The sequence below is a fragment of the Phyllobates terribilis genome, unplaced genomic scaffold (assembly GCF_046119375.1).
Source record: "Phyllobates terribilis strain yellow unplaced genomic scaffold, ASM4611937v1 Scaffold_9__5_contigs__length_417890890, whole genome shotgun sequence".
Taxonomy (NCBI): domain Eukaryota; kingdom Metazoa; phylum Chordata; class Amphibia; order Anura; family Dendrobatidae; genus Phyllobates; species Phyllobates terribilis.
The window spans coordinates 118,240,104-118,252,457 of NW_027362769.1; positions in this window are offsets into that span (position 1 = coordinate 118,240,104).

Below are 12,354 nucleotides of genomic sequence, written 5' to 3' on the forward strand. Positions count from 1 at the left end.
ACCCACTGCCAAACCGGTCATGCTTAAGGATGTTGCAGGCAGCAGATCGCTCTCCACGGCGTCTCCAGACTCTGTCACGTCTGTCACATGTGCTCAGTGTGAACCTGCTTTCACCTGTGAAGAGCACAGGGCGCCAGTGGCGACTTTGCCAATCCTGGTGTTCTGTGGCAAATGCCAAGTGTCCTGCACGGTGTTGAGCTGTGAGCAGAACCCCCATCTGTGGACATCGGGCCCTCATACCACCCTCATGGAGTCGGTTTCTAACCGTTTGTGCAGACACATGCACATTTGTGGCCTGCTGGAGGTCATTTTGCAGGGCTCTGGCAGTGCTCCTCCTGTTCCTCCTTGCACAAAGGGGAGGTAGCGGCCCTGCTGCTGGGTTGTTGCCCTCCTATGGCCCCCTCCACGTCTCCTGGTACACTGGCCTGTCTCCTGGTAGCGCCTCCAGCCTCTGGACACTACGCTGACAGACACAGCAAACCTTGTTGCCACAACTCGCGTTGATGTGCCATTCTGGATGAGCTGCACTACCTGAGCAACTTCTGTGGGTTGTAGAGTCCATCTCATGCTACCACGAGTGTGAAAGCACAACCAACATTCAAAAGTGACCAAAACATCAGCCAGAAAGCATTGGTACTGAGATGTGGTCTGTGGTCCCCACCTGCAGAACCACTCCTTTATTGAGGGTGTCTTGATAATTGCCAATAATTTCCATCTATTGTCTATTCCATTTGCACAACAGCATGTGAAATTCATTGTCAATCAGTGTTGCTTCTTAAGTGGACAGTTTGATTTCACAGAAGTTTGATTTACTTGGAGTTATATTCTGTTGCTTATGTGTTCCCTTTATTTTTTTGAGCAGTGTATATACATATATATACTGTATGGCTGTGCGTGGTAGTGGGTGTGGGGGAGCGGCAGAGGGGGATCAGCAGCCTACACTGTGCCCGCTACTAAAGAAAATGAATATTCATTGCTCCCCACGCGCATGTGCATGGACAGCAATGAATATTAACTTTCCTTAATAGCCAGCACACAGTAGCCGCAGCGTGGCTCCTGCTGCCGCTCTGCGGTCGGTGAGCCCACTATTAAAGCTCATGAATATTCCCTACAACCCACTCCCATGGGTTGTAGTGAATATCCATGGTTTTTAATAGGGGGCACACTGACCGCTGGCCGCAGCAGGAGACGCGCTGCGGCTACAGTGTGCCGGCTATTGAAGAGACTGAATGGTCACTGCTCCCCATGCACAGAGTCCCGGCGTAGTGAGCAGTGACTATTCCGGCACAGCATCTCACACTGTGTCGGAAGCAGAGCGTGACAGCGCTGGAGGAGAGAGGAGGTGAGTATGAGTATTTTTTTTTTTGTGGGCAGCGTGATGGGGGCTCAAGGGGTGCCATGCATACCAGAATGGGGGATAAAGGGGTGCCATGCATACCATGATGGGGGCTCAAGGGGTGCCAAGCATTCCAGGATGGGGGCTCAAGGGGTGCAAAGCATTCCAGGATGGGGGCTCAAGGGATGCCATGCATACCAGGATGGGGGTTCAAGGGATGCCATGCATACCAGGATGGGGGCTCAGAGGGTGCCATGCATACCAAGATGGGGGCTCAAGGGGTGTCATGCATACCACGAAGGGGGCTTAGAGAGTGTCATGCATACCAGGATGGGGGCTCAAGGGGTGCCATGCATAACAGGATGGGGGCTCAAGGAGTGCCATGCATACCAGGATGGGGGCTCAAGGGGTGCCATGCATAACAGGATGGGGGATCAAGGGGTGCCATGCATACAAGAATGGGGGCTCAAAAGGTGCCATGCATACCAGGATGGGGTATCAAGGGGTGCCATGCATACCATGATGGGGTATCAAGGGTGCCATGAATACCAGGATGGGTGATAAAGGGATGCCATGCATTCCAGGATGGGGGATCAAGGGGTGCCATGCATACCAGGATGGGGTCTTAAGGGGTGCCATGCATACTAGGATGGGGGGCTCAAGGGGTGCCATTCATACCAGGATTTGGGGTTCAAGGGGTACCATGCATTCTAGAATGAGGGCTCAAGGGATGCCATGCATACTAGTTTGGGGGCTCATGGGGTGCCATGCATACCAGAATGGGGGATCAAGGAGTACCATGCATACCAGGATGGGGGCTCAAGGGGTGCCATGCATTCCAGGATGGGGGATCAAGGGGTGCCATGCATACCAGGATGGGGGATCAAGGGGTGCCATGAATACCAGGATAGGGAATCAAGGGGTGTCATGAATACCAGGATGGGGATCAAGGGGTGTCATGATAACTAGGATGGGGAATCAAGTGGTGCCATGCATACCAGGATGGGGGATCAAGGGATGCGATGAATAACAGGGTGGGGGCTCAAGGGGTGCCATGCATACCATGATGGGTTATCAAGGGGTGCCATGAATACCAGGATGGGGGCTCAAGGGATGCCATGCATACCAGGATGGGGGCTCAAGGGATGCCATGCATACCAGGATGGGGGCTCAAGGGATGCCATGCATACCAGGATGGGGGATCACGGGGTGTCATGCACACCAGGATGGGGGATCAAGGGGTGCCATGAATACCAGGATGGGGGCTCAAGGGATGCCATGCATACCAGGATGGGGGCTCAAGGGATGCCATGCATACCAGGATGGGGGATCACGGGGTGTCATGCACACCAGGATGGGGGATCAAGAGGTGCAATGCATACCATGATGGGGGCTCAAGGGGTGCCATGCATACCAGAATGGAGGATCAAGGGGTGCTATGCATACCATGATGGGGTGTCAAGGAGTGCCATGAATACCAGGATGGGGGATTAAGAGGTGCCATGCATACAATGATGGAGTATCAAGGGGTGCCATGCATACCAGTATGGGATATAAAGGGGTGCCATGCATACCAGTATGGCAGGATGGGGGATCAAGGGGTGCCATGCATAGCAGGATGGGGGATCAAGGGGTGCAATGCCTGCCAGGATGGGGGATCAAGGGGTGCCATGCATACCAGGATGGGGGCTCAAGGGGTGCCATGCATACCAGGATGGGGGCTCAAGGGATGCCATGCATACCAGGATGGGGGATCAAGGGGTGCCATGCATACCATGATGGGGTATCAAGGGGTGCTATGCATACCAGGATGGGGGATCAAGGGGTGCCATGCATACCATGATGGGGGATCAAGGGGTGCCATGCATACCAGGGTGGGGGATCAAGGAGTGCCATGAATACTAAGATGGGGGCTCAAGGGGTGCCATGCATACCATGATGGGGGCTCAAGGGGTGCCATGCATACCAGGATGGGGGATCAAGGGGTGCCATGCATACCATGATGGGGTATCAAGGGGTGCTATGCATACCAGGATGGGGGATCAAGGGGTGCCATGCATACCAGTATGGGGGATCAAGGGGTGCCATGCATACCAGTATGGGGGATCAAGGGGTGCCATGCATACCAGGATGGGGAATCAAGGGGTGCCATGAATACTAAGATGGGGGCTCAAGGGGTGCCATACATACCATTATGGGGGCTCAAGGGGTGCCATGCATACCAGGATGGGGGTTCAAGGGGTGCCATGCATACCATGATGGGGGATCAAGGGGTGCCATGCATACCAGGGTGGGGGATCAAGGGGTGCCATGAATACTAAGATGGGGGCTCAAGGGGTGCCATGCATACCATGATGGGGGCTCAAGGGGTGCCATGCATACCAGGATGGGGGATCAAGGGGTGCCATGCATACCATGATGGGGTATCAAGGGGTGCTATGCATACCAGGATGGGGGATCAAGGGGTGCCATGCATACCATGATGGGGGATCAAGGGGTGCCATGCATACCAGGATGGGGGATCAAGGGGTGCCATGAATACTAAGATGGGGGCCCAAGGGGTGCCATGCATACCATTATGGGGGCTCAAGGGGTGCCATGCATACCAGGATGGGGGATCAAGGGGTGCCATGCATACCATGATGGGGTATCAAGGGGTTCCATGCATACCAGGATGGGAGATAAAGGGGTGCCATGCATACCAGGTTGGGGGATCAAGGGAAGCCATGAATACCAGGATGGGGGATCAAGGGATGGCATGCATACCAGGATGGGGGATCAAGGGGTGCCATGCATACCATGATGGGGTATCAGCGGGTGCCATGAATACCAGGATGGGGTATAAAGGGGTGCAATGCATACCAGGATGGGGGAAAAAGGGGTGCCATGCATACCAGGATGGGGGAAAAAGGGGTGCCATGCATACCAGGATGGGGGAAAAAGGGGTGTCATGCATACCAGGATGGGAGATAAAGGGGTGCCATGAATTCCAGGATGGGAATCAGGGGTGCCATGCATACCTGTTAAAACCTTGCTGTTAGGTTTTTTTTCCTTTGCTGGTCACATGACCTTGTTGGCCTATTTAATCCTGCTCCGCCCTTCTGGCTTTGCTGGACTTCATTGTATATCTACTTTCTAGCTAGCCTGTGCTCTGTGTCTTGCTCTGTTAGTTTGCTTGGTCTACTGACCTCTATGTTCTATATATTTTGTTTGTTCGTCTGTCTGCTACTATTTCTGTTAGGAGGTGTCCCATATTCCTCCCAGTCCTTAGTACTTGTAGGGATTCCCTCCCCACATCTATAGGTCTTCGTACAGACTAGCTTAGGACTTTAGCAGGTCTGATCGCAGGATCAGGTCCCCTGTTACATCGTAGGGATTCAGCTGAGTTCTATTGTAGGGACAGATCTCCTCTCTTTCCTTAGCTCTGGTAGCAGAACATAACAGTAAGTCCAGCCCGCAAATTCTCTAAGGAAAGATTTTTCTGTTCCATCATGGTGTCGGTTCAGGATTTGGTTCATCGCCTGCAGGGACTCTCTCTGGAGGTGGCCGAGCTCCGTCAGCACGTGAGTAACTGTCCTGGAGCACATTTCTTGGAGCCTAAGGTATGTTTGCCGGATTTATTTTTTGGTGAACATCGAGAATTTTTTTCATTCAAAAATGCTTGCTTATTGTATTTTCGTTTGAGACCCAAGTCCTCTGGGGATGAATCCCAGCGCGTAGGGTTCATAATGTCACTTTTGCGCAAAGAGCCTCAGGAGTGGGCCTTTTCTTTGCAACCTAGTGATACATGCTTCAGATCAGTGGATAGTTTTTTTTCTGCTTTGGGACTATTATATGATGATCCTGACCGTGTGGCATCAGCTGAGACTGAGTTGAGACGTTTAAAACAAGGATCAGGTAATGTCGAAAAATATTGTACACATTTTCGTCGTTGGTCCACTCAAACAGGGTGGAACGATTCTGCTCTGAAAAGTCTATTTCTTGCTGGGCTCAGTGAAAGGGTTAAAGACCTGCTAATTGCTTATCCTACACCTGAAGATTTGCAACAGGCTATGCAATTAGCTATACGGGTGGATAGGAGACTGCGTGCAAGGGTTAATGAGAGCAAATCCTCTGCTATGTCAGTTTCTGGTTATGAGAATGTGTGTACTAACAGTGGTGAACCGATGGAGATTGGATCGGTGGCACCTCGCTCTCAAGAAAAAAACCGTCGTTTTTCGGAAGGCTTGTGCTTCTATTGCGGAAAATCTGGTCATTTGATTAAAGGCTGTGAGCTTCGTATGAAGAAAGAAAAAAAAATGGTCAGTCACGCCCGTATTGCCTGTTTAAATTCCAAGGGTATATTTTTAGCTGCTTCCACGATTGCTCAGGAAAAATTTATGGAATTTCGGGTGTTTGTTGATTGCGGGTCTACACTGAATGTAATTGATGGGGGATTCGTGGAAAAACTCAATTTAAAACCTGAACCTTTATCATCCCCCATTGCTGTGGTTTCGGTGGATGGTTCCCCTTTGAAGAATATTACTCTCAAGGTCAGTGAATTTCCTCTCACTATTAATGGTGTTCACCATGAGAAATTGGATTTGGTAGTGTTGAATAACTTGCCTTCTCCAGTAATATTGGGTTTGCCCTGGTTAAAATTTCACAATCCTGTACTGGATTGGTCTACCAGTGAAATTAAATCCTGGAGCCATAAATGTTATGACAAGTGTTGTAACGGGCGTATTGCAGCTTTGGATAGGGGAGAATTGCCTGTTCCTATTCAGGATTTTTGGAGAGTTTTTTCTGAGAAGGAATCGCAGGTTTTGCCTCCCCATAGAGACTATGATTGTTCTATTGAATTTGTCCCTGGAGCGACTCTTCCTAAAAGTCGTTTATTTAATCTTACTATTCCTGAGAGGAAGGCTTTGGAGGAATACATACAGACAAGCTTGGCCGCCGGTCACATTAGGCCCTCTAAGTCTCCTGTGGCGGTTGGATTTTTTTTTGTAAAAAAAAAGGACGGCGGTTTACGTCCTTGTCTGGATTTTCGTGAGATTAACAAAATTACGGTACGCAATCCTTACCCACTGCCATTGATTCCTGATCTGTTTAACCAGTTATTGGGGGCCAAGTGGTTCTCTAAAATTGACCTTAAGGGGGCATACAATCTGTTGCGCATGAAGGAGGGTGATGAATGGAAGACTGCTTTTAACACTCCTGTGGGTCATTTTGAGAATCTGGTTATGCCTTTTGGTCTTACTAATGCTCCTGCATTTTTTCAGAATCTGATTAATGACATCCTTAGACCTTTGATCGGTAAAAATGTGGTTGTGTATTTGGATGACATTTTGATTTATTCGCCGGATCTGGAGTCTCATTGGCGGAGCGTGCGTGAGGTATTACAGTTATTAATGGACAATTCGCTTTTTGCTAAGCTGGAGAAATGTGAGTTCGCTGTACAGAGAATTAGTTTTTTGGGCTACATTATCTCCAGCAAAGGTTTTGAGATGGATCCGGTTAAGGTTCAGGCTGTGCAGGAATGGCCTAGGCCTATTGGTTTGAAATCGATACAGAGGTTTTTGGGTTTCGCCAATTACTATAGAAAATTCATAAAAAATTTTTCTAGTATTGTCAAACCTCTGACTGATCTCACCAGGAAAGGTGCTGATGCGGTTCAGTGGTCTTCTGAGGCCATTGAAGCTTTTGTGTATCTCAAGGAGAGGTTCACCTCTGCTCCCATCCTTATGCAGCCTGATGTTACTAGGCCGTTTTTGGTTGAGGTTGATGCTTCCTCTGTGGGGGTTGGCGCAGTATTGTCTCAGGATAACGGGGATGGGTTACATCCCTGTGCCTTTTTTTCAAAAAAATTTTCGGAGACTGAATTGAATTACGATATTGGTAATCGGGAATTATTGGCTATTAAACTCGCATTTGAACACTGGCGCCACTTCTTGGAAGGTGCGGAATTTCCCGTTCAGGTTCTTACGGATCATAAAAATCTGATATATCTTGATGCTGCCAAGCGCCTGAATGCCCGTCAGGCTAGGTGGGCACTGTTTTTCTCGCGGTTTAATTTCTCCGTTACTTACATCCCTGGTACTAAGAATGTTAAGGCGGATGCCTTGTCTCGCAGTTTTTCTCCCATAGTCGGTGCTGAGAAAGAGGAAAACATTTTACAAGAAGGTGTTGTGATAGCTGCTTTAGACTCCGTTTTGGAAGATGAGATTCTTAAAGCTCAGGAGAATGCCCCTTCTAACACTCCTCATGGGAGGTTGTTTGTGCCTGGGACCTTTAGGAGAGATTTGTTTGTTGAGTGTCACGAATCTCGGTTAGCAGGTCATCCCGGAATCTCTGAGACCAAGAGACTGGTGGGTCGCAGTTTTTGGTGGCCTGGATGGCAGAAGGAAGTCATTAAGTGGGTGCGCCAATGTACTGTATGTGCTAGATCTAAGTCCTCACATACTCCTGCTGCGGGGTTGCTTTGTCCTTTGGAGGTCCCCAGTGCTCCTTGGACACATTTGGCTATGGACTTTATAACTGACCTTCCCCCCTCTGAGGGTTTTACTGTCATCTGGGTGGTCGTGGACCGTTTTAGCAAGATGTGTCACTTGGTTCCCTTCGTCAAACTGCCCTGCGCTAAAACTCTCGCTAAGGCCTTTGTCAAGGAAATTGTCAGACTTCATGGCGTTCCTACTGACATTGTTTCTGATAGGGGTCCTCAGTTCGTGGCTCGTTTTTGGCGTGCCTTTTGTGACAGGTTGGGAATTCATTTGTCGTTTTCGTCCGGATATCATCCTGAATCTAATGGCCAGACAGAAAGGAAAAACCAGGATGTTGAGCAGTTCTTGCGTTGTTTTGTGGCAGACAATCAAGAGGGGTGGTCTGAGTTTCTGCCACTTGCCGAATTTGCTCTGAACAATCATACATCTTCTTCTGCTGGTTGTTCGCCTTTTTTTTGTTGTTCTGGGAGACATCCGTCATTTGGGTCGTTCTCCAAGTTGGGATCTGCCGTGCCTGAGGAGGAGAATTTTTCCGGTGATTTGGAAAGAGTTTGGACGGATGTGCGTGGTAATCTTCAGGAGGCCAACAGAAAATCTAAAGACTACTTTGATAGGAAACGACAGGAGGTTTTGTTCGCTGTTGGTGACATGGTTTGGTTGTCCTCTAGGAATCTGCGGTTGAGGATTCCTTCTAAGAAATTGGGTCCCAAGTTTGTAGGGCCCTTTAAGGTGCTTCAGGTTGTCAACCAATCTGCTGTTAGGTTGGAGGTTCCTACCTCCTGGAGAATTAATCCGGTCTTTCATGTCTCTCTGTTAAAAAAAGCTGTTGTGTCGGATGGTGATGCCTCTGCCTCTGTTCCTCCGGTGGTGGAGGACGGGGAATATGAAATTTCTCGCATCCTTGACTCTAGACGGTATAGAGGTAGTTTGCAGTATCTTGTGGCCTGGAAAGGTTTCGGACCCGAGGATAACTCTTGGGTGAGGTCAGATGATGTTTCCCCGTCCAGACTTATCAGAGCGTTTCACAGGAGATTTCCTGATAAGCCTGGTCCTAGGGGATCCGGAGGATCCTCTTAGAAGGGGGGGTACTGTTAGAACCTTGCTGTTAGGTTTTTTTTCCTTTGCTGGTCACATGACCTTGTTGGCCTATTTAATCCTGCTCCGCCCTTCTGGCTTTGCTGGACTTCATTGTATATCTACTTTCTAGCTAGCCTGTGCTCTGTGTCTTGCTCTGTTAGTTTGCTTGGTCTACTGACCTCTATGTTCTATATATTTTGTTTGTTCGTCTGTCTGCTACTATTTCTGTTAGGAGGTGTCCCATATTCCTCCCAGTCCTTAGTACTTGTAGGGATTCCCTCCCCACATCTATAGGTCTTCGTACAGACTAGCTTAGGACTTTAGCAGGTCTGATCGCAGGATCAGGTCCCCTGTTACATCGTAGGGATTCAGCTGAGTTCTATTGTAGGGACAGATCTCCTCTCTTTCCTTAGCTCTGGTAGCAGAACATAACAATACCAGGATGGGGGATCAAGGGGTGCCATGAATTCCAGGATGGGAGATCAAGGGGTGCCATGAAAACCAGGATGGGGGATAAAGAGGTGACATGCAAACCAGGATGGGGGCTCAAGGGGTGCCATGTGTACCAGGATGGGGGATCAAGGGGTGCCATGCGTAACAGGATGGGGGATCAAGGGGTGCCGTGAATACCAGGATGGGGGATAAAGGGATGCCATGCACACAAGGATGGGGGATAAAGGGGTGCCATGAATACCAGGATGGGAATCAGGGGTGCTATGCATACCAGGATAGGGGATAAAGGGATGCCATGCACACAAGGATGGGGGATAAAGTGGTGCCATGAATACCAGGATGGGAATCAGGGGTGCCATGCATACCAGGATAGGGGATCAAGGGGTGCCATGAATTCTAGGATGGGGTATCAAAGGGTGCCATGAATACCAGGATGGGGGATAAAGAGGTGCCATGCATACCAGGATGGGGGATAAAGGGGTGCCATGCATACCAGGATGGGGAATAAAGGGGTACCATGAATACCAGGATGGGAATCAGGGGTGCCATGCATACCAGGATGGGGGACCAAGGGGTGCCATGAATTCCAGGATGGGGGATCAAGGGGTGCCATGAATACCAGGATGGGGGATCAAGGGGTGCAATGAATACCAGGATGGGGGATCAAGGGGTGCCATGCATGCAAGTATGGGGGATCAAGGACTGCCATGCATACCAGTATGGGGGATCAAGGGGAGCCATGCATACCAGGATGGGGGATCAAGGGGTACCATGCATACCAGGATGGGGGATCAAGGGGTGCCATGCATACCAGGATGGGGGATCAAGGGTGCCATGCATACCAGGATCGGGGATCAAAGGTGCCATGCATACCAGGATGGGGGATCAAGGTTACCATCCATACCAGGATGGGGATGAGGGCGACATATATGATGGGATGGGGGACACGTATACCAGGAAGGAGAGGCCATACATACCAGGATGGGGGATCAAGAGGTGCCATGCATACCATGATGGGGTATCAAAGGGTGCCATGAATACCAGGATGGAGAAAAAAGGGGTGCAATGCATACCAGGATGGGGGATAAAGGGGAGCCATGCATAGCAGGATGGGGGATAAAGGGGTGCCATGAATACCAGGATGGGAATCAGGGGTGCCATGCATACCAGGTGGCAGGATGGGGGATCAAGGGGTGCCATGCATGCCAGGATGGGGGATCAAGGGGTGCCATGCATACCAAGATGGGGGCTCAAGGGGTGCTATGCATTCCAGGGTGGGGGCTCAAGGGATGCCATGCATACCAGGATGGGGGCTCAGAGGGTGCCATGCATTCCAGGATGGGGGCTCAAGGGGTGCCATGCATACCAGGATTGGGGATCAAGGGGTGCCATGCATACCATGATGTAGTATCAAGGGGTGCTATGCATACCATGATGTAGTATCAAGGGGTGCTATGCATACCTGGATGGGGGATCAAGGGGTGCCATGCATACCATGATGGGGGATCAAGGGTTGCCATGCATACCAGGATGGGGGATCAAGGGGTGCCATGATTACTAAGATGGGGGCTCAAGGGGTGTCATGCATACCATGATGGGGGCTCAAGTGGTGTCATGCATACCAGGATGGGGGATCACGTGGAGCCATGCATACCATGATGGGGGCTCAAGGGGTGCCATGCATACCAGGATGGGGGATCAAGGGGTGCTATGCATACCATGATGGGGTACCAAAGGGTGCCATGAATACCAGGATGGGGGATCAAGGGGTGCCATGCATACCAGGATGGGGGATCAAGGGGTGTCATGCATACCATGATGGGGTATCAAGGGGTGCCATGCATACCAGGATGGGGGATCAAGGGTGCCATGCATACCAGGATGGGGGACCAAGGGTGCCATGCATACCAGGATGGGGGATCAAGGTTACCATCCATACCAGGATGAAGATGAGGGCCACGTATATGATGGGATGGGGGACACGTATACAAGGAAGGAGAGGCCATACATACCAAGATGGGGGATCAAGAGGTGCCATGCATATCATGATGGGGTATCAAAGGGTGGCATGAATACCAGGATGGGGAATAAAGGGGTGCAGTGCATGCCAGGATGGGGGATAAAGGGGTGTCAGGCATAGCAGGATGGGGGATAAAGGGGTGCCATGAATACCAGGATAGGAATCAGGGGTGCCATGCATACCAGGATGGGATGGCAGGATGGGGAATCAAGGGGTGCCATGCATGCCAGGATCAGGGATCAAGGGGTGCCATGCATACCAGGATGGGGGCTCAAGGGGTGCCATGCATACCAGGATGGGGGATCAAGGGGTGCCCTGAATTCCAGGTTGGGAGATCAAGGGGTGCCATGAATACCAGGATGGGGGATAAAGAGGTGACATGCATACCAGGATGGGGGCTCAAGGGGTGCCTTGTGTACCATGATGGGGGATCAAGGGGTGCCATGCGTACCAGGATGGGGGATCAAGGGGTGCCATGAATACCAGGATGGGGGATAAAGGCATGCCATGCATACCAGGATAGGGGATAAAGGGGTGCCATGAATACCAGGATGGGAATCAGGGGTGCCATGCATACCAGGATAGGGGATCAAGGGGTGCCATGAATTCTAGGATGGGGTATCAAGGGGTGCCATGAATACCAGGATGGGGGATAAAGAGGTGCCATGCATACCAGGATGGGGTATAAAGGGGTGCCATGCATACCAGGATGGGGGATAAAGGGGTGCCATGAAAACCAGGATGGGAATCAGGGGTGCCATGCTTACCAGGATGGGGGACCAAGGGGTGCCATGAATTCCAGGATGGGGGATCAAGGGGTGCCATGAATACCAGGATAGGGAATCAAGGGGTGTCATGAATACCAGGATAGGGAATCAAGGGGTGTCATGAATACCAGGATGGGGATCAAGGGGTGTCATGATTACTAGGATGGGGAATCAAGTGGTGCCATGCATACCAGGATGGGGGATCAAGGGATGCGATGA